The sequence below is a fragment of the Vicugna pacos genome, chromosome 17 (assembly GCF_048564905.1).
Source record: "Vicugna pacos chromosome 17, VicPac4, whole genome shotgun sequence".
Classification (NCBI taxonomy): Eukaryota; Metazoa; Chordata; class Mammalia; order Artiodactyla; family Camelidae; genus Vicugna; species Vicugna pacos.
In genome coordinates, this window is record NC_133003.1 from 28,746,480 (window position 1) to 28,770,035 (window position 23,556).

Here is a 23,556-nt window from a genome sequence, read left to right on the forward strand (position 1 = left end):
ATTAATCTTTCATTTTATTAATTAGAGTGATGAGACAGTCTCAATTCAAGCTATGGTGCTGAGGAGTACTGTGACTTTCTCATCGGCAGTATTTGGTATAATAATGACTCATTAACACGAATTTTGTCCCTGGTCCAGGCTTTGTGTCCTGCTCTAGCAAGGAGCCTCATGCTTGCTGGTTTGTGGTTATCTCGCTCATCATTTGTTCTCAGTTTACGCCCACTTTAGCTAAATCTTTTTCTGAGTATCTTCCACAGGTTGACCTCTGCCTTGCCCCAGGATCCTATAACCTCCTTCAGAAAAGCATTTGGTTCTTGTTGGCTCAGATGGCCTCTGATAGTCCAAGTGTCTGTCCACAAAACCTAGTGCCAGCTTGGTATGAAGCAGGGGCACAATTAGTTAGTCGATGCATGTTTGAAAGAATGAAGAAGTGAACAAATGCTTTCTGTTTTTCAAAGATCTTCCACAGTGAGTAACCTCTTTCATCTTTTGAAACACCCCCAGACGTGAAGACAATATAGCCTTGTTGATCCAAAGCTCAGGTCCTGGAGTCAGACAAAATCCTGTCTTTGCTATATACTAACTACGTGATGCAAGACAAGTAAATTTGCCTCTCTGATCCTCTGTTTCTTCATCAGTAAAATGGGAATAATTCCCTATCTCCCTGTGAGGAGGGTAGGACCAGGCTCCTCCAACCCAAAACTGTTTCAGATGGGAGTGTCTGGGCTTATCAGCTTGCTGAGTTGGGGGACAAAGGGAAATGGGAATGGTGGGGGCTTGAAAGCTGTTAGTGGTCAAACATAAAAGATGGAGTCCAACTCTTTATTATAGGATTGTTATGAGAAAAACATCTGTCTAAAGCACTTAGCACAGTGTAGGGCTATCCTTTTTAATAAATGGATTATTAATGCAATGATCGGTTTAATTCTTTTAAGAAGCTTTTGCAACTGTTATCCCATTTCCTCTTTATATCAACCCACACAATTAAGAGACCTGGTCAGGAGTAAGTCTGGCCCAAAGGAAGCACTCAACAGGTTGTAACTGGTGACCTTACTAGCCCCATTCCCACCAAGATCGCCAGCTTTACCATTGTCACCATCATATCACTACTGCTGTCACCGTCAGCACCATCCTCAAGATCATAGTTACTGCCACAGTCATCATCATCAGCACCACTGACACAACGAGCAGCATCACACCACCAGTGCCGCATCATTCCCACTGTCAGCAGTAGCAGCACCACCATTGCCACATCACTAGATCCACCATCATCATCACTATCATCATAAAACTTCTGTTAGATTATCCACTTTCTTAGGCTGCAGAACTGTATTTTCTCTGTTGTTGTAGACTGAATGACATTAGCTGTTATTAGTAACAAAAAAATATAGACTCACCTGGCTTAAAGAATTTAGTGTCTTAAGTAGCAAGAAGTCTGAGAAGGGTGATTTTCAGGTGCTCAAAGATGTCTTTAAAGGCCCTGGTTATTTTCTCCTTTCCTCTCTGCCATGCTCATTGAAACACCAGGTTCTCAGCTGGTTCATGAGATGAAGTAGCAGCAGCATTAACAACCACACACAGAAATGGGGGTGTTGGTAGAAAAGAGGACTGCTTCTTTCATGAGTTCCTTTTTGTCAGCAAATAAAATCTCTGACATAAATGTCTCCCCACAATCCCTCTCACTTTAACAGTTTCTTCTGATGCCCATTGCTAGAGTAATGTCACATGGTCATGCTTAAACCCATCACTGGCATGGGCCATGGTTTAGCCCAATCCCAATTTACTCCACGGGGCTTTGTGGATTGGGTCTGATTCCTTTGACGTTTACAGGGTGTGTATGTCAATCCAGCAAGGAGGAAGAGGAGAAGGATATTGGGTGGGCAATGAAGAAACTCAGCTACAGAGCTTGCTGACTGAGCTCATATGCCAGACAGACAGAACATGTGGGACCCATAGCTGAGGGCTGGTTGAGGTAGATGGTTGTCTGTGTTCACCAAGCATTATTTGGCTGTCAGATAGAGAAACTCATTTAAATGAACGTATGAGGAAAAGGAAACTTATTGGGAGAATATTGGGGTATGTTACAGAGTCTTAGAGAATGTACGGACCAGCTCTGGGGACCTCATTATAATGCTCTACCATCACTGTGTCTCAGCTCTCAGACATCTGGACCATGAGGAGCTGCATCCTCTCAACCCCTGTCTGTGCATCTGTTTCATTCTTCTCTCTCTGCCAACTCATGTTCTCTGCTGCGGTCTGTCTAGACCATGCCAGCTCGGGCTTTATAAGGCCTTCTGTTAAGAATTTTAGCAGAGCTGATTGCAGGTTCTGAAGAAAGAGAACGATGGGTGCATCTCAAACCAATGTGGTCCACCAGTGTCCACCCCTGCTGCAATGGAAGGAAGAGGAAGCTGGATGATGTTGCTGCTTGGTCACCTTGCCCACTCAGCATGGGCTGCGTGCAAACTTCCTCTGAGAAGGGGTGGGGGTAGTTTCTCTGGAGGTCTTCAGGCAGGGAGGAAATGACTGTTGGAGGAAATCTGGGGCCTCTCTCTTTTTTTCACTAAGTAAATATACTCACCATAGCAGTAGCCACAATGCACTGGACGGACCTGTTGGCACAGTAATGGCTCCATCATATGTATAATGTCTAAAAAGCCAAGACTCATGTGGATCAGCCCCTAAAGGTATTGCAATGAAAATAACAGTCAATACCAACAAAAGTGCTTCTATAGATAACTAAGTTCTTTTATTTGTGTTATTCTGAGCACTCTGATAATGAGAGTGCTCATTGATATCCTTGAAATTTTGTTTTATAAACCCTCTCACGTCATAAATGTTCCCTACACCTTTGACCCTCCACACACACAGAAACAAAAGCTCATTCAGATCTTGTCCTCATCTGCCTCCTGTTACCCTGCTTCACTCCCTTTTCCTCTCAACTTTCCCATCCCCAAACCCAAAGAACCCATCTGGCTGGGACAGTTCCTCCTTGGAAGGTGGTGTCAGGAAATAAGCTGCAGCGGTTAATTTTATGTGTCAACTTGGCTAGGCCGTAGTAACCAGATATTTGCTCAAACATTATTTGAGGTGTTTCTCTGAAGGTTTTTTTTTTTTTTTGATGAGGTTAACATTTAAATCTGTGGACTTTTGAGTAAAGCAGACTGCCTTCCACAATGTGGGTGGGCCTCATCTAATCAGCTGAAGGCCTTTATAGAACAAAGCTGAACCTCCTCTGAGCAAGAGGGAATTCTGCCAGCAGAGACTGCCTTTAGACTTGAACTGTGACTTCCCCCTGAGTCTCCAGCTTGCCAGTCTATCCTGCAGATTTTGACCTTACAAAGCTTCCACAATGGCATCATTCGATTCCTTATAATAAATCTCTCCCTCTCTCTATATATGCATCCTGTTGGTTCTATCTTTCTAGAAAGAGAGCTCTGACTAATACAGTGGGCCAAGACTGAATCCTTTTTTTGTGGGCAGGGGTGAGGAAAGTCTGAGAATACATTAACAGTTAATTTTAATGACATCACAGGTAGAAAGACTGGGGAAATTGCATTTTGTTTTCTGTAGTTGCAGGTCAGATTTACTGCTCTGAGCAGATTCCTTCCTGAGTAGACGCTGAACACCCAGCCAGCTACACACAACATCGTGTCCTTCCTACTTTCTGTGTCCTTAACCCATTGATAATCCCTGAGGGCTTATCTTGGCCTTAGATCAGTGGTGTTCAATAGAAGTGATTTTGGCCCCTGGGGATATCTGGCAAAGTCTACAGACATTCTTGGTTATCACAACTGGGAAGCAGTTAATGTGACTGGTATCTATCGAGTAGGCAGAGGTCAGGGATGTGGCTAAACACCCTATAAGGCACAGGACAGCCCCACAGCCACCCCCTACAAAGAACTGTGTGGCCCAAATGTCAGCAGTGCCAAGACTGAGAAACTCTGATCTAGAGAATTCAACTAACAAATAACCAGGCCTTCCTTTCAACTCTATCTTCCAAGCGATGTCTGTTCTCTCTCCTCTCTGTCCCTGTCTCTGTCTGTGTCTCTCTCTCTGACACACACACTCTTTTTCTATTGTTACTTTATAAGCTGAGAGAATTATGACAGAGACCGAAAAGGCTGCATTTTATTTCACGTATCTCTGTCCTCTAACACCTCAGTGCTTACAGCCCTGGGCCTCTGGTGCCCCAGCATAAAATCTGTGAGATTTAAACGTGTACTATGAGATGCCTTATAAAACATACAGAATATGACCTGACAAGGCCCCTTCCTGATGCCCTACTCCACACAAAATCTCTAGACAGTAATTCAATTTCAGGGCTTCTCTCTCTCAATAGGTGTGTGAGGCCACCCAGGCCCTGGACTGAAATCTCGTAGTTAACACAGGACACTTCCTTCTCTGTTTCACCTAAAAATAAGCATTAAAGAGCTTCTAGGGAGACACCATTGTTTTTAATGATGGCTTTGTTTGCTTTGGAAACTGTGAGACGTTGCTGCATAATGATAATAACCATTAACTTCAGGTTTATTCTGGGGTTAATGGATTACTATAATGCTGAGGAGAATTATTTTCCAATAAACATCAAATTTCATTTTTTCTGCACCTCCTCTCTCTTTGCCACATGTTCAGTGTTTTCTTCATCTGCTTTAAAAATGTGCAAATCCCAGACAAATGAAATGACAAAGCCTGCTGTGTTTTCTTTACCATTTCTGATACTTAAAAAAGAAAATCCCACATTAATTATTAATGGGGAAAAGGAATGGTTCGTGGTATCTTTTCTTAATAGGAGAAGCTTGGTGACCTTTCCTTAATACAAGCCCCATTTCTGTGAGGCTCACATGCATCAAAAATTGGCCATTTTCACAGAATTCTCAAGTTCCACCTGGTGGATTGTAATGGCTTTGGTCACCAATGTAAATCCTTTTAAATTCACAGATTATTTATTGCAGGGGCAGGGAATAAAATTACAGGGCTGCTGGGACTGCTTCAGAAGGGTGTTCAACACCAACCAGGTCTCAGCTGTAACCAGGTTACAGTTTCTAGGTGTCGGCTTAAAGTTTTCACAATGGGTTTGACGAGGTGCGCAGCGTTCTGCTGGACTTCCTTGGCTCCCTGGTGCCTCTTTCTGCCTCAAACAGTTAGGGGCCTAAAAGTCAAGTCTTAGGATGAAATAACCAATACTCGTTCAGGGAATGTTTACTGAGCACCTACGACAGTCAGGTCAGGCCACAGAGACATGACAAGGGCCCTGACCTCAAGGTCACTGTCTGTACTCCCGCAGAATTTTGAGAGCCCCAAATCTCTTTAGCCCTAGGGCTGAGCTGACACTGAAGACTAGAACTAAAAATCATTGAGCATCAGAGGATCAGAGGTCTTACCTAGTATCCAGCCTCGCCGACAGTTCTAAGAACAAAAGTTCTTGCCAGGCACAGGCAAAGCCAAGAGAGGCTGGGGACCACCATGTCGTCCCCAGAACCTCTCTTGCTACAGTAGAATTCTCCCTTCTCCAGATTTGACAAGTAAACTCTCTAAGCAATGCCAGTGGGGGCAACACTTACATGAAAGAGAGGTTTTGATCACAAAGCATTTCCATGTTATACTCCAGTAAGTACGAAGGGTATGTGACATCTTTCGGGGAGCCAAGGCCCATAAATCCATGGATTTCAGATTTGTTTCTCATAAGCAACCCAGACATCTCAGCTGTATCCTGCTGAGTGCCCTCCATGAGCGAGACTCTCCCTGTAAATGTCATCTGTGTTTTCCAGAAGGACAGCAGAAGCATGTTTGTGAGGGGGTTTGACTGGGTCAATTTCCTTTCTTTCTCAAGGCGTCCCTTGAAGAGGGAGAATGTGGATTGCAGGCTCTGCTCACGTGTCTTCCCAGGTGCCCTGACTGATGGGCAGCATCTGCTGCAGGTGGATGTGAGCGGGCAGGGCGGGGAGGGCCCAGGCCTGTGGCTCTGAGCATCGCATCTCCAAGCAAGCATGTCCTGCTCCCCTGAGGCCTTGAAAGCGCAGTCCCTGGTGAAAGTCATGCCTGGGTGTTGGGGAGAAGAGACTCAAACCAGGGTCCCCAGGCTCCAGGGCCTCCCCCTATACTCTTGCGTCTCTGAGTGGTTACAAGTTCAGACTTTGGAGTGAAAAAAGCTTGTGTTCTCTACTCCTCACCAGCTGTGATCTTGCCCAGGCTCCTGAGCATTTAGAAATCCAGAAAGGGCAAGGACATTGCCAGCCCCTGTTTTTCCAGGGCTCTCTCTGGGCCACATGCTGGCCTTCAGGGCTTTAAACCTACTACGGGATCTAATCCTCCCACTATCCTGGGGAGAGGGGCACGTCCTATTATTCTCCTCATTCCGCAAACAGGGAAACTGAGGCCCAGGGAGGTTAAGTGACTCACCCACAGCCACGTATCTCAAGTGTGCCGAGAGGGCAGTCAAAGCCGGATACCCTCCAGACTGGGGCATTCTAATAATGCGCTTGGTTTGATTAGATGGGCTGCTTTTTCCAAAGTGGCTTCATCAAGGGTCCCAGCTGTCTTTCCTAGCCCCTCTCCCTCCCTACAGTAGACAGTATGAGTTTCCAAGTGACTATTCTTCATTTCCTGACCTTCGGAGAGTGAATGGCTGTTACAAGTATAAAGCAAAGTTTTTCAAACAAGTTGAAGAAAAACAATGGAAAGTGTAAGCAAAGAATTGAGAATGGCTTTGACACGTCAGAAAACTGTGTTGAAGCAACATTAATGTAGGTTTGCTGGCAAAAATCCATGTTTGCGGACGGCCATCTAAACGCACGGCGCCACTCCTGAGACAGAGATCGTGTAGCTGTAAGAATAGCCTCTACACCTGTCAGAACCCCTGTGCCCCTGGCCCAGAACCTTACCTGCCCCCTCCCCTGAGCAGGCCAGCCAGGTACTGCCAGCTCTGATGTGCTTTGTGGCTGCCATTTCCTGTCTGACAGCATTTTGGGAACACAGATGTCTCACAAAGATTATGAGGAGTGGCTCTATTTTTAAAATTCTTGATCCCACTTGGGAATCTAATGAAAACTACAGATTCTCTTTCCAACAAAATTTACTCACATACAACATTTGACCCACAACTTTGGGAGATTTCTAGAACCTTCCTCCAATGCTCACGGATTTCAGGTTAAGAACTACTGGTGCTGGGCAAAAGTAGCATGCAATTTGGAGATAGATACACAAGAAATTGGGTTCAGAAATGTAATGCATGCATAAAATATGAACAGAATTTCCCCAGACTCCCTATTGTGGTGGGCAGTTTCTTGGACAGCTCCCAGTGATCCCTGCTCCCTGGTGCCCATGCTCTTGTGTAACCCTCTCCACTTAAGTAGGATCTGGACCCAGTGGCTTGCTTCTGATGCACAGAATACACCAAGAGTAGGGTTGTGACTTTGGAGATCAAGTTATAAAGACTCTGGCTTCCACCTTGCTCACTCTTTACTGCTCTGTTGCTTGCTCTCTCTAATAGAAGCTGGCTGTGAGCTGCCCTGTGGAGAGACCCATTGGCCAGGAACCAGCCAATAGCCAGTGAAGAACTGATACCCTCAGTCCAATGGCCCCTGAGGAAACAAATCCTGCTAACAATCACATGATTGTCCTTAGAAGCAGATCCTCCCTTGGTGCAGCCTTAAGATGAGACTTAAGATGAGACTGTAGTTCCAGCTGTTACCTTTGTTGCAGCCCTCTGAAAGACTTTGAAGCAAAGGCCCTTAGCTAAGTTGTGCCTGGATTCCTGAACGCAGGAATGTTTACTGTTTTAAGCTACTAATTTTGGGGTAATTTGTTACACAGCACTAGATAGCTAATGTACTCATGGTTTAACTCCAGGTGCAAAGTACCACATAAAAGCCCAGGAAGCCTCTGAGAGGGATACTCAGTGGACTCAGTGTCCCTTTTCATATGCATGAAAGCAGCATATGTCTTGGGACCCCAGGCTGGGGGCAGCAGATGACCTTAACTCGTAAAGGGTCCCCTGCCAACCAGCCCTTGCCAACGCCAGGCTTCCCAGGGGTGTCTGAGACCTTCTTTCTGGCTATTCCTTCTCAGACTCTGGCTCTGTTCTACGGCCAAACGCAACAGGAAAAGAAAGTTGATTGGCTTTCACTATTGCGAATGATGAAGTGGTCATCAATGCATCTCCCTGGGGCAGACGTTCTGTTGCCACAGAGAAGAGGTGACCTTTGCTTACCCTGTGGATGTGACATATGATTTCTTTTGGCTCCCCAGTTGGCCTGTGGGAGTCATGTCACAAGAAGCCAAGAGGCTGCAGTCTGGACAAATGACTCTGGGCAGATTGGCGGCTGTGATGAAGAACAGGTCGTCCAGAGGTTGGTCATGCCAAGCTGGATAACCATCAGAGTACAAATCACGCCAGCAGAAAGACATAACGTCAGCCGCCGTAAAGCACTGAAACAGCCAGTAAGGCTCCCACAGTTGAGGTGGGGGTTACCCGAGAATGACAGCACAGGTAGGGTAAAGCCTCCATTAATTTTTAAACTTACCTGGCCCTGGGGGATCACATGCCGACAAGAAGGAAACCATTTTCCACCTCATCAGCTGGCTGTTGTCCTGTGAGTAGTCAGAAGAATTGTGAAGGAGGCAGAGACACTGTTCCTTCCAGTAATGTCTTCCACAGTACCTGCATTTCAACAGGGAATTCTGAGGGTCAGGGAAAAAAAAAATCAAGATTGAAGGGAAATGAGCTGCAAAGGTTGTTGTCTATTCATCAGTGTCTCTACTCTTGGTTCCAGAAGTTACCATCCCAGAGAGTTGCCCATGCACCAGCTAGGGAACACAGGGGGCTCAGTTAGGAATTCTGTTGTGCACTTGAAACCTGACCACAGTGCTTAACTCCATAAAGTCAAGGTTCTGAACCTTCTTTGAACCATGACTTCCTTTGGCAGTCAGCGGAATCCTGTGGAAGAGTGTTTTTACATGTATAAAATAAAATAAAACAAAATAAGATAAAATAGGTAAGACTCTGAAGAAAACCAATTACATTTGAAATAGCTAGCAAAATATTTTAAAGATCCAAATTTGGGCTATAGTAATAGATGCACCAGTAATATACAACTAGATTAAGCAATGAGACTAATAACAAACCACCAGAATTTCAAAATAGTGGAAACTGTAAATGATAAATCAAGGTAAAGGCAGCGATTGTAATGTTAAGTGAAAACACTTGTGATTTCTAGTGACAAAGTCCACAGGCATTGCTGATAATCTTCCAGTGTGTTGCCTACATTCATAACGGAAGGGAATGCTTAATCTCAGTTTGAGGTTTGTGGGAATGATGTAATCTTTCCCCCCTCAAGTTCATGAAACCCTGAATTCTTTCCAAAAATGATTTGGGATCTGTAAAGCCTAGAAAAAGAGGCTTATTCTTCTCATGTGTAATATGTTCTGAAAGTTGCAGTTCAGGGTTGGTGCAGCTGTTCAAAGAATAATCAAGGACTCAGACTCTGTCTTCTTGCTCTGATATCCTTAGCGTTTGACTTTCAGCTTCATGGTTGCAAAACGGCTGCAGCATTTCTAGGCATTGCTTCTACATTTCAGTTAGAAAAAGGAGGGAACAGGAAGAGAAAAAATGGTGTGTGCCAGCCGAGTCTTTCCACTGTTACCAGGAAAACAATTTCCCTCGAAGCCCCACTCTGCTTATTTCAGTTGAAGCCTCATTAGCCAGAATTAGGAGTTGGTCATCTCCAGCTGCATGGGAATCTGGGAGGGAGAATTCTAACAGTGCTGCCTGACCCAGAGTGTTGCTAGTAAGATGAAGTAAGGGAGGGTATTGGGTAGATCAACCAATGTTGGCAATGACTGAGGTCTGACTTAGTAAGTTTTCTTCTCATAGCTTCTGATTTCCACCATTCCCATTTGGATTAGCCATGGAAGAATTCAAGTTTGGCCTCAATCATTCAGTTGTTGATTCATACGTTCATTCCCTACTTAATTGGCCAATTTTGTGCCTGGCACTGGCTCAACTGTGTTGAACAAAACAGGTATAGCCTGAGGTTCTTTTGATCCTACTATCTAGAGTGGGGAGAGATGATAAATGTAGTGCGATTCCAAAATTCACTAATGCTACATCTAGATGGGGAAGAAAACACTTCTTTATTTCCTATAACTCATTTGACCTTCCCCATAACCCTTCCTGCTGGGGAGGGAGGAAGTTTAAAGGAGCCAGTTGATAATATCTCAGGTTCTTATGGATTCAATGGTCTCTTTTCAGTTGAAGCATCCAGTTTGTTCAAATTTCATCTGCCTCTGACGAGATCCCCAGTTGGCTCCCACCAACTGGAAAGCGTAAACAGTAGGGCTCTGCCATGTGACTCTGAGATGCCGTATGACCTGTGTCCACTCTGTGCATCTAGTGCTTTGGGACTGGGGCACAGCAGCCTGAGAGCTGATCCCACCCAGAGTGGTGAATGGGACATGGGCAAGGCCCCTGACTCAGGGGCACCGTCACCTGCCAAGACACCTCCTCATCCTGGGACCTTGGTCCAGAGGGGATGCCCCACCTGGTCTGTCTGTTCCCTTTGTCTCACTGAAGGGGGTGGGCGCTCTACCCCTCTTCTGCTACCTCTCCAGTCCTCCCTATCCCAGCAATGCAGGGACACGCCGGTCCCATCCACCAGCCTGCTCTCAGTATGTTAAGGAAGATCATGCTAATTAGAAATGTTGGTCCCTTCCACCTGCAAAGCCAAGCCAGTAGGCTCAGATCAGTTTTAGCGTTCTCAGAAAGATGATGGTATTGAAAGCTAGGGTCTCAGGAGCAGGATTTAGATGTGTATGTGTATGTATGTATGAGTGCATGAGCATTGGCAAGAGGAGGTGGGAATGAGGATTAAAAGGAATTGCTTTGCTATCTGTGGGATATCATTCCTATTATTCAAGGAAATAATGTGAATTTTTGATGGATGTGCTGGACACTTGGTACAATTGCCTCTAATAAAAATTCAATCAATCAATAAACAAGATGGCAGGGCAATGTTCTGATTAATTCTCTGGTTAACTAAGGATTAACTTGACTTCCTTTTCTCTTCCGTAATTGTATTGAAGAATCCTTATAAGGTGTTTCAGTGTCCTCCCTGTTCCCTCTTCCTTTGTTGCTAGTGGGGACTCTGAAGTCACCATCCTGTGGATGCAGAAGAGAGGCTGGAAACTGGGCTAAGGGTGGCTGCTCCCCCTTCTAGGGAAAGCTGCTTCTTTGACTGTTTCCTTGCTGCAAACTTATTTTGCCATGAGCCACTTTATCCAGAGTTAGACAAAATTATGCTTCCAGTAAGTTGAGTTCTAGTGATCTAGGTCTTACTACACTGTCAACTCCATGTAGGTGGGTGAAGCATGTATCTTGTGCACCAGCTGCAGTGGCTACCTGGCACATAGTAAATGCTTTATATTATTTAAATGAATGAATGAATGAAATGAAATGTATAATGACTTGTGTTAGCAAACAGTTCACCCTGCAGGCATGGAAGATCTTGTGCTCTGCCCAGATTTTTTAGCTGCAATCCTTCAGGTGTCTTTTTGTGAAAGAGTGCTGTTTGATAAAACAGAATCTCACCTGGTTGGGGCTGGGCTGGAGAACCAGTTTCCACCCGACTCTCTCTCCTCCATTACATTCTTGGTTTGGGAGCTCGTGTCTCCCCAGAAGAGCTGGAAACCATTGCTTGGCTTTCTTCACCTCAAGAACCAGATCAGGTTTTGCTGTGTTATTTCAGGTGTGAGGCTGTAAAGCACAGTGGTTAGGACCATGGGGCTCTGGAGCTAGACAGAGCTGGCTGGAGTCCACGTCCCAGGAGAGGGACTACCAGGCACGCGTCCTCTCTATCACCATGTGCAAGCCGCTCTGGCCTTCCCCCTGCCCGTGCGCACGCCAAGCGCAGTCTTGCCTCCAGGCCTTTGCACCAGCTATCTCCTCTACCTGGAAACCCCTTCCCAGCACCGTACCCTCCTCAGCATTTGAATCTCTGGTCATAGGTCTTCTCAGAGGGGCTTTTCTGACCCCACTCTCTCAAGTGGAGGCCCCCTTCCCTGTGAGTTCCTCTGTAACCTGCTCTCCTCCAGAATGTCTCCCCCAATGCTGTGGTCCGTGTGTTTCTGGGGATTCTCCATTAGGATGTAAGCGCCACAAGGACATGTCATCTTGTTGACATGAGTGCTCAGAACAGGGGCCAGTACAAAGCAGGTGGCATCCAACATCCAAAACCTATTTGTCAAAATGACTGGAGGAATGAATAAAGTTGTTTAAGCTCTCCCAGCCTCAGTTTCCTCATCTATCAAATGACTTTAAAAGTCCTGTAGAGGGTTGTCATGAAGATTAATTGAGCTCATGCATGAAGGTGGTGGCCTTGATACGAGTTCTTGATACAAGACGGTGAATTTGAAGACTTCTTTGGCCACTTAATACTTTTCGGGTGCCACAGGTCATAATGCCAGACCTTATCAATGGCTCTGACTTTTAGCTCTGCTGTGTGGACAGGCAGAAGAAATACTCCTGCAAACAATGAAATGGCTTAAAGGACAGCACTGCTACAAGCACATTATTGTTATTTCAAGCTGGTGCTTTGAGGGGTTTGGAAAAAAATCTACTGGAAGGCATTCCTCCTGCTAGGCATTATAGCAGGGACTATAATTTCGCCGTAAATGTGTTTTTCCTCTTTAAGCAGAGGGTCATTAAGTTTAACAATGTCAAAGTGCTCTCTGTGTTACATGCAACTTAATTAGTGCACACGGTAATATTAAATAGCTCATTCACACCAAGAGATATATTTATACTTCTTTTTCCTTGGCTTATACTAATTCATTCCACAACACACCATAAATGTAAATTACAAAGGAGTAATTGTTTGCTTCTAAAAGAAAAGAGGAACTTGAGATCTTCTTGGCCAGGAGGGAGGACTCAGGGGGTGTGTGGTGGGGAGAAGGGCTGTGTGGAAATCTCATTTCCTCAAGAATACTCCCCCAGACTCTAGGCTAGGTTGAGCACTCCACTCTTCTCTCCCAGAGCCCTTCTTCTTTCAACACATGCATCCCATAGGTTTATCATCTGTCTCCCCATCTAGGTGTGAGTTCCAAGATGGCAGACGTGGGATGGTCTCAGTCACTACTGTATTCCTACCTCATCACAGTGTCTGGTGGATACATGGAGAAGTTCCATGCAGATGCTTCAGTCAATCGTCCCAGTTAGCGGGGAGGGTATAGCTTAAGTCGTAAAGCACATGTTTAACATGCACAAGGTCCCAGGTTCAATATCCAGTACCTCCTCCAAAAGTAAATAAATAAGTAAATAAGTAAGTAAGTAAAAACATAAATAAACCTAACTACTCCACCCCAAAAAGAAAAAAAGAAAAGAAACAGAACTTGAAAAAATATTAAATTAAAAAAAAAGTTCTCTTGAAAAAAAAAAGTCCCAGTTAAAGCCCAGCCTTCAAGTCACCCCGGTCCAGGTACCAGACATGTGCACGGAGAAGCCTCCAGGTGATGCCAGTTACAGATGTCTGGTCACCTTCACCCAGTGGAGCCTTCCCAGCTGAGGCCCTACATGTCATGAAGCTGAGTTCAGCTATCTAGCTGACCCCTCTCTGAATTTCTGACCCACAGATTCCAAAAGCATAGTACTCTGTTTATGGTTTTACACCACATGGTTTTGGGGTGGTTTATTACGCTGCAGTAGGGAAACAGAACGCACATCTGGGAGGCAATTTTGTCAAGGGCAGCGGAGTGGCAACTCCAATCCTCTAGATGCCTACGGTTAGACTGCAACTCAGAGGTTCTGCTCACAGGGCTCTAATTTGGCTTCGTGACTGGCAGATGACCTGAGAGAGACCATCTCCAATTCGAAAGCACACCTTTCCCCTTTTGGGCAAGGCCAAGGCAGAAGGGGACACTGAGTAGGCAGGTCACTCTCTCAGAGTTGTTTTTCACCTTTCTCCAGGTGTGCATGTCACACACACTGGCTGTGATTGTCTGCCTGAGTCCTGATTTAATTGTTCGTTTGGGATCAGTTGTTTTTGAAAGACTCCCCAGCTGATACATGCTGCTGGTATTTTGCCAAGAGAGATAAATAGTCTCAATCTGTACTGCAGTTGGATTCGGTGTTAGCAAAATATAGCAGTTGCCTCCCAGGAGAGCGCAGGACCTACCTGGGCCATCTGATTCCAACTCACCTTTCAAATCGCTGCTTCGTCAGGTTTGGTAACGTGCAGCTGGTGCGTTCCATCCTGTGTAGTCAGGTGTCTAAATCCTCCAACAGCTGCACTCCCTAAAAAAACATGCTGGTGAGACACTCATCTTGATCACCCCAAACACTAGTGATTATTCTTTTCAACTGAAATAGGGAAACAAAACCCGGTGCTAGGCAAATGTTCACTTTTGTGGTCTTCACAAATGTTATGAATTAGATTAAAAACTGAAATTGCTCAGCACAATAATAAATGCTTACTGAGTGTTGTTATTTTGCACATCAGGTGGTAAAGCTGTAACTGTGAATAAATCGCTTATAGTAAGATTTCTCCCCCTTTAATGCTGTAGTGGCAGATGGGTTAATAAACATGCAACGCTTTGTACCGACATTTGCAATTTTAGAGAGGTAAAGGCTTCCCACCTCTCTTTCACATAAACAAAATACACACTCATCTGATATTACACTTTTTTCATGGACTCTCGTAATGGAAATAGCATTCTGCTTTCAACAGGCTTACTAGTTTAGCAGCAGTCATCACGTGAGAGCAGACGGGGCCTGGTACTGACTTCTCTCTTCCCAAGAACATTTCCCTTCTTTCTTGGAAACTTTTCTCACTGTGAATTGGGGGAGCATTCTTGCATCTCTGTTGGCTACTAAAGGGAGTATTGATAAGTGACAACTTATTATATCCCGTTTGTTTCTAGTTGTTAGGAGTGGGTGAGAGCAATGGTTAGGAACAGACTGTGGTCAGACAAGCAGGTTTCTGCCCCTCATAAGCTGGGGGACCTTGGGCAGATCCCATTCCGTCTCTGGTCCTTGGCTTTTCCATTTGCCAAGCGGTACTTTCTACTTAGTTTGTAGTAGTCCTCAATGACTGTTCGTTTTCATTATGGTCAAGGTGGCTGAGTGGAGTGGAGTTTAATGAAACTCTTTCTTATGAGGAGGGACAACCACAGTTAAAAAAATGCTGGTGATTTCTAACAGGAGAGACGGGCTTGGAAGCAGGTCTGAATATATGCTTCTGTTAATCCAGAGATCTATGAACTTAAAAATGACTTACATACAACACCCAAAATGCAGTGGTGGAAGAGGGACAGAATAACTGTGGTGATGGTGGAGCAGCTTCTAGTCCATGACAATTCTGAATTTTGCTGGCAGTTGTAGAGGGGCAGCCCCTGACCTGGGAGTGGGGGATATTTCTAGATTTGGTCTGGATTCTGTTGCTCCCCAGACTATGTGGCTCCCTCCAATGGGAGGTTTTCCTTTACTTTTAATATCCTTGGCCACCTCTGAGAAAAGCACTGGAAAACATGCCTCCTTGGAGGCCAAACAACTTTCTCAGCCTGCTTCCTGCCTGAGGAAGAATGGAGGGTGGTTTTAAATCTTCAATGGTCATACATGGCTTCAGTCCAGACTCCTGCTTTCTCTGGCTATACAGCTCTCTCAAAAACTTAATTGGCTTCTTATCTGATTCTGATCAGTTTCACGTGTTCATACATTCACAGTTCTTTTCAAGACATGCAGCTCCTGTCTGGAACTCTTTGGGCTTGACAGAAGAGCCATGCTTTTAGTTGGTTTCCCATGATTTTCCTTTATTTCCCTCATTCCGGAGCTGGGAAGATGGAGAAGCCAGCACCTTGCACACTGCAGTCATCAGGAAGAGGGAAGAAGCAAGCGGCAAAGTGTGCCAGCTCTTATCTCCCACCTAGAAGTGACACACATCACTTCCACTCACGTTTCATTGGCTAAAGCAAGTCAGGAAGCCATTCTGCACTTCCAGTGGGCAGGAGAGGGCAGGCAGTAGAATACGGAGCTCAGAGAGAGCTGGAATATTAGCAAACAGCACTGGGGACCACAACAGGTTATTGCAATTTGATGAGCATGTAGCTGCAAAATCAGAAAGTAAGAAGTGAGATTAAACTGTAAAAGCCACTGATTATTCTGGTAAGTAGACTGAGTCCAGAGTAGCATGTTTATGAGACATAGAAAGAGTTCTAGGTACTTGTCTTGAAGGTTTTGCATGGGAAAACTCCTTTGGCCATCCCACTGAGGAAGTATCTGAAAGAAGGTTCAAATCCTCATGAGAGAGAAACATCTGGCTAGAAGGAAGGATTCTTGAAAATTGCTTGTTCCATGGAATTTATGCCAAGGACTAAAGAATTTTGGTATTTCTTTGTGTTATTTGAACTTCTAGATGGATTATAAAAATTTCTTCACACAGATGTGGGAGAAAATGTCCTCCCAGATATTATTTGGGTTATATCCTCCCAGATATAAATTGGATGTGACCTTGGGATGAAACTAAAGAAGGGCACAGACTTTTTGCTTATTGCAGAACTCAAGCAGAACTAAATCAGTCATTTAAAAAAAGATGAAGGAATGGCAGCATTCCATTGATTTTGGGCTCTGATAGTAACAAATCGCATGCCAGAGCTTTGATACCATCTATCAGATTAAGGAAGTTCTATTCCTAGTTTCTAAGAGATTTTATCATGAACAAATGTTGAATTTTACCAAATGCCTTTTTTGAATATAAGTGATATGATTTTTCACCTTTTTTTCCTGTTAATACAGAGAATTCAATTGATTTTTGAGTTAAACCAAAGCTTCATTCCTGAAATAAACCAGACTTCATTAAAATGTGGGTTTATTTCTGTTTATGTATCACCGAATTTGTTTTCCTAATATTTTGTTTAGAAATTCTGCATCTATGTTCATGAGAAAGAGCAGTTTATAATTTTTACTGTAGTGATCTTGTGAAGTTTTGGCGTCAAGGTTAATGCTGACCTCCTAATGCAAGTTAGAAAGTGTTCCTTTTTATTTCCTGGGACAGTATGTATAAGATTAGTATTTTTCTTCCTTTTAAATATTTGGAAGGAGACACCCCTGAAACCTATTGGGTCTGGGGTTTTCTTCATGAGAAGATTTTTAATTACTGATATGATTTGTTAATAGTTATATAGAACTTTAAAAATGTTCTACTAATTCTTGTATTATTTTTGGTAAAATGTATTTTTCTAAAAACTTAACTAAATTTTCAAATATCTTGTCACAAAGTTATACACAATGCCTTACTTTTTATGTGGGTATAGGATTTCTTTGTGGTAATATCCCTTTTTTCATTCCTGATATCAGTAACTTTTGCCCTTTCAACTAGTATTTTTGTCATGAATAGTCTCGTAATTTAAAAAAAATCAATTTTGCCAGTTTTATTAGTTTTTTTTACAATGAACTATTACTTTTGTTAATTCTATTGCACGCTTGCTAATTTGTTAATTTCATTTCTTTCTTTCTTTCCTTTAAAAGATTTTTTTCTACTTTAATTAAATTCTTTATCTGTCATCTAATACTTTGCACATACCATTCACAGTTATTTCAGAGTCCAGGTCTGACAACTCCAATATCTGTACTTCCTTCATGCAGATCTTCCTGAGATCTGCTCCTTTGTCTTTTTTCGCCTCTTGGTTGTCAGTCATTTTGGCTTGTCTCTTTGTATGCATAGTTTTTTTGGATTAAATTTTGGAGGATTTGCAAAGGCTAATTTGAGACTCTAGATGGTATTATCTTCCTCCAAAGAGGGTTTGTATTTGTTTGTGGTGGGCAGTTAAAGTGGGGGTAGATCACCTTCATCCAATCAGAGATTGGAAAGTGGATTTTAGTCTTTGCAAGGCCTGAATGAAATGATGAGTTCAACATCTATACCCAGGGTGTTGCTCTTTAGGAGTCTCCTGCAAGCTGGTGGTGATTAACAGAGCCTTTCCTCCTTGGTAGGCTCTGAACTTTTGTCTCTCTAGGAGATATGATTTCAGAAACTTCTGCTCAGATTCTTAGACTGTCAGCCACTGCTGGTGACTCGGTGGGGTAGTATTGAATGTTGGGATCACCCATTTTTCCTAACTGCTCTGTCTTCTTGTCTCCTTGTGTTCTCACTGTCAAGATTACTCTCCAAAGCCTTCAAATAGATTTTATGTTGTTTGTTGCTGTGGACTGAATGTTTGTGTCCCTCTAAAATCCATATATTGAAGTCTTAATCCCTATTGTGATGATATAGGAGCTGGGACCTTTGGAAGGGAATTGGGTTTGGATGAGGTCATGTGGATGGAGTCCCCATGATGGGACTGGTGCTCTTGTAAGGGGACAAAGAGATCAGAGCTCTTTCTCTGCCATGTGAGGATACAGAAAGAAGATGGTTGTCTGCAAACTCGAAAGGAGATGGTTTGCTGCAAAATTACTAGCAAAGTGATTCACTTATACATACATACACATATTCTTTTTCATATTCTTTTCCATTACACTTAGACATGAGCTATCTTGATAAGTAATAAACAACGCAAAAAGATCTCTACTGAGTAATCAGGTAGGAGAAATGCATGAACTCTGCCCTCATCAGACACTGAATCTACTGATACCTTGATCTTGGAATTCCTAGCTTGTAGAACTATGAGAAATAAATGCCTGCTGTTTAAGCCACCCAGTCTACAATATTCTGTTACAGGAGCCCACACGGACTAAGACAACTTTCTTTCTTTCTTTTTCTGGAGGCTTTGTTTCCAATGACAGGCTTGATCTATAATAAATTAGTTCCAACCATTATTGGAAGTTGAAATCCCCTAGAAGGTTTTGAGCAGACAAATGACCTGATGCGTTACATTTTTAAGGGTGCACTCTGGCTGCCATGTTGAAGGTAGATCGGTGGTGACTGCTGCGGTGATGGGCGAGGCAGGCAGAGCAGTTTTTAGGCTACTGCAATGATACAGTGAGAGAGGACAGTGGTATTGGTTCAGGGTGACCATGGTGAGCATGGTGACAAGTAGTCAGACTCCAGATACATTGAGGGTAAAGCCCGTAGGATTTCCTGATAATCTGAAAATGGAGTCTGAGAGAAAAGGGAGAATCAAGGCTTCTTCCAAGTTTTTTGGTCTCAGTAACCAGAAGTATGGATTTGCCATCAGGTGAGATAGGGGAGACTACGGCTGGAGAAAAATTATGAATGGAGCTGGTCTGGTAAATTTGAATGTCTACAGTTGACGAATCAACTCTTTCAATCTTCCCAAATGACAAATGCAATGTAATTGTGGTATTCATAAAACAATTACAGAGTTTATTTTTAAAAAGCAATTCATCATACACTGAGGTGGGTGAAGAAGAGGAATGAACATTTTTCTTTGCTGGAGGCTGTGGAGTGTCCCTGTGGGTGTGTGTCTAATCCTGCTTGGAGAAAACGGGAGTGCCTTTGTGATCACAAGGCCCAGCTCGCATGGCTCTTCTGTTTCATCCACGACAGGCTCTGAATATACAGTTTATTTGATTACTGATGTGTCAAAAAAGCCTTGTCACATCCTGTTCTGGAGCTGGCAGAGCTAGGGGCTTTTTAGGAGGAAAAAACCCCATAGTGACTTCAGAAAAGATAAGTTTCTGAAACTTTACTTTCTTGGATGTGACTGTATTCCTGGTCAGTTATAGTCTTCATGGAAAGTTGTAGGAGGAGGTAACAGCCACGGAGGGGCCTAGGTTGACTCCCAAGATCCCAGAAACCAGCTTGGTTCCTTTATATTAGTTGTGAAACTGGAAGCTAAATCCTACACCACCACATTTTTTGATATTTTTCACTCCTCTAAACATGTGAGTTTAACTCAAGATAAGAAATGCTTCGGGTCCTGTTAAACTTACACACTATCTGTTGTGTTATGAATTGAAAGGTACATTTCAGAACAAGTGGAGGGCTGATTATAAATGATCTTTTAGTGCCAACAAAAAGGTAGTAGCTGAGGATGCCAGGTTACTATAGAAACACCCGGGGAATGGGAAGCATAAGAACGATGCCTTGTGGAGAAGAAACAGATATTTGAAATGATACCTGCACACCACGGTTAATGTTTCCCCTTTATAAAATGTGTAGACAATAGGAAGAAATGCTCCTAATATGCAAAATATCAATAACCTTAAAATGTATTTAGATATATCTAGTAAATATCTCATGGATTTAAATAAAAAAAATTAGACTCTTTTTTTTGTTTGTTTTGGCATAGGGTGCAACAGATAAACAGGGCGAATACTTTTTAAGCTGCAACCATGGAGATAACACCTAAGCAGGAAGCAAGGTGTCATGATGAACACTTTCCTTGTTAATAAGCAACACGGAATTTGGCCATCACAAGAGCCACTGCTGGTCAGGAGTGCTGCCCACAGGTATGTCGGGAGCTGTGATGTCAGCCAGTCCTGACAGATTCCTGCGTTATCACAAGGAGCTCCTGAACCTGTCTGTGCCTCAGTTTCCTAATTTACTAAGTGGGCTAATGCCCATTTCAAAGAGCTGCTATGAGGATTAAATGAGAAAATGTATACTTACAGTTCATTGTGGGGCTTGGGAACACAGTGAGAGCTCAATAAATGATTGTAGTAATGACAATAAGCATGATGAGGACAGTTGCCAAGAGAGTCATTTTCACCGGGTGGTAACGGCAGAACTCCTGGGGCAGAATAAAGCACTGAGCAGTCATAGTCCAAAGCCTGCCCCGATGAATCACTAGGTTAAATGAAAAAAATGAACAGTTTTCCTGTCAATATATAATCTGATGGTATTTGTTAAATTCGGATCAGTAGAAATGCTTAGGAATATCACAGGAACATATCTTAAGGACAACTGAGTTTGCATATAAACCAGAAACAGTAATTGTTATGAAAAAGCTGTATGTAGATGGGCTCTGACCACATGGCAGAGCGACACCAGAACTTTGGGTGGTCTTGGAGTAATCAAGAGATGCTTCAAATGCCCTTCATCACTTCAGGTGGATGAAATGGTAATGTCGGAAAGCATTACAAGTACAGTTTTAGAGGCCGACGTGTACAATTTTTTTACAGCTTGGCATTAGAAATAGAAATAAAACCTGATGGTGCTGGAATTTGTTGGAGAGTAAAGAGAGTCAGGAGAAAAACTGCTTCTCACCCTAACGGGTTTATAACACCCCTCGTGGCATGAAAGCTGTGGTGAAAACAGCTACCAAGGGGATTGTGAATTTCCCTCCTTTTCTCAGTTGTCAAAGGAAGCAGACACCGCCAAAGGCGATGGAAAACCACGGGTTTTGAAGATATTGGTATTTCTTTGGTGAACTCTTCTGTAGTATGTATAACTTGTGACAAGGTCCTACATAGAAATCTGGGGAGAAATATTTGTAGAGGATGGCTGACCTGCCAGAGAGCAAATAAAGGCAAAACTGAAAACGGTTGTTTCTATAACTTCTTCACATAATCTTTTCCAATTATTAGTAAAACCTCATTAATGTAGCCTAAGGAGAAGAAAGCCAGACTGAAATCATACAAAATCTGTACTACAGACTCTCTTTAAACCAATACAGTTTAATTATTTCAAAGACTCCTCATGTGCCCCGAGATAAAATGTGTATTAACAGATAAAATGAGAGGAGCTAGAAAGACTGTTTGGAACGATCCTACACCACACCACAAAGAATGAAAGTAAAAACCTTTAACATACACGAGCTACCTGGCTTGTAACTTTTTTGAAAAGCTTTGTTTTGAACGAGCTGTTGCTTTGGTCTTTACTCAAAGATTCTGAAAATTCATAGTGGAGTCAATTAATTGGGGCAGACCCAAGTTGTTACAAATATTGAATAAATACAGCTTTGAGGAATTTCTGGAGTATGCATTTTCCAACTACTAACAAACTAATCCATCACCTGATGGATATCATCTGTGGTAATCCAGCAATGTTCTAAAAACTTGTTTTAGCCCCAAACTTGTTTGTTGATGACCACTAGACTGGAAGACATGACTTTTTTTGTTTTGCTGTCTTCACTCTGTCTTGTATACATTTCAAGCTAAACTACTCATTCTGCTTCCAGGGTGTTAAGATTATATTTTATGTTAATGAGCACATCTGGGTTTCAGCTTCCACCATGGCCCCAGGTGTTAAACCTGTAATCAGTTGTCTTGCCCCCAATTCTTAGGAAATTAGTTTTTTAAAATGGCCTATTGCCTAAAGCTGATGCTTCTACTCTTTCAGAGTATTGATAAAACATGTTTTTAAAGCTGAGTCTTATAGCAAAATGCGAAATCCTAACTCGCAGGCTTATATATATGTACAATTCATACTTTTACAAATAATGCCAGGGCCATTGTATGTCACCAGAGGTCCGAATCTGAAAGCCCTTGACCCACTAGGCTCAGGTATAAATAATAATCACAACAGTGAACAGACACTGAGTGCTATGTGCTCAGTGCTTTTTAATAGGTAGTTTATTTATCTGCATCTTGGATGTCTCCAAATTCCTCAGATTACTGGGGTAAAATCACCCTTTAAGATTTTAGAAAAAACTAACCTATAATCTCACCCCACAAATGGGTGTTTCCTTATTATTTTTGCTCTGCAAAGATCCTTGGGCAGGGACCTAGACTCCTCCTAGTCCCCACTGACTTGGTTAACAAGCCTTACCAGTTTTTTGATCTTCATTCTTACTTTCCCTCCCTAGTCTTTCTTTCCCTTTTGTGCATTATGTCCTCTCACTGTACAGCAATTGTTTTAATTTCTTCACAGCCCAAAGCACCTCCCATTCAAGGCTGTGTACAAAACAGACTTTACCAAAGGTTTATGTCTCTTAAGGGTGTGATTTAAGCAAGGTTTTTAATTCCCAGTGCCTCTCGCGTACTCTCACATTTAGAAGTATGCCATATACACAGGAACATTGAAAGCCACTGCTCTGTACCTTTGCTCAGATTGGAAAAAATGGTTTTTCTTTATGCCAAAGAAAAATACATCTGACTCACAAAAACTACTATAAATGGGAAGACTCCAAAACTTCTTAATAGTGTTTAACCTAATAACACTAAGTCACGAATGATTTTGTGCACTGATGGATTCTAGTTATAAAATACACACTCAGATACATGTACATGTAGTAATTTCAAGATCTTAAGATAGAGGCTCTAATCATATTCCCACAGTCACTCGATGAGCCTCCCTCTCTTTGTTGATTTGGAAGCTGGAACCCAGATATGTTCATTAACATAAAATATAATCTGACACTCAGGAAGCAGAATGAGTAATTTAGCTTGAAATGTATGTAAGACAGAGTGAAGACAAGCAAACAAAAGAAGTCGTATCTTCCATTCTAGTGGTCATAAACCACATGGGACTAAAACAAATTTTCAGAACATTGCTGGATTGCCCACAGATGAAATCCATCAAGTGATGGTTAGTTTGTTGATTGAAACTGTCAAAATCCACTAACACCATATGCCTTCGGGAATTTTCACACGGCTCATTCTGGCACCAATGGAAGTAAACAGGTAAAAAATGAGAAAAGAGAATGGGTTAGGCCAGAGCATCTCCA

General features: G+C 42.9%; 1 protein-coding gene across 2 annotated transcripts in view; it reads right to left on the bottom strand.

Annotated features, from left to right (window-relative positions):
- The window catches only part of FAM3D (FAM3 metabolism regulating signaling molecule D), a 79,957-nt gene that overhangs the window by 54,578 nt on the left and 1,823 nt on the right, over positions 1-23,556 (bottom strand). For both annotated transcript variants that reach the window (XM_072941584.1, XM_072941582.1), the window contains exons 2-8: positions 20,559-20,735; positions 14,193-14,287; positions 13,145-13,288; positions 11,588-11,752; positions 8,526-8,662; positions 2,582-2,681; positions 1,398-1,535 (exon numbers count right to left, since the gene is read on the bottom strand). The gene's annotated coding sequence lies outside the window, so the exon portion shown is untranslated. The remainder of the gene's footprint in view (positions 1-1,397; positions 1,536-2,581; positions 2,682-8,525; positions 8,663-11,587; positions 11,753-13,144; positions 13,289-14,192; positions 14,288-20,558; positions 20,736-23,556) is intronic.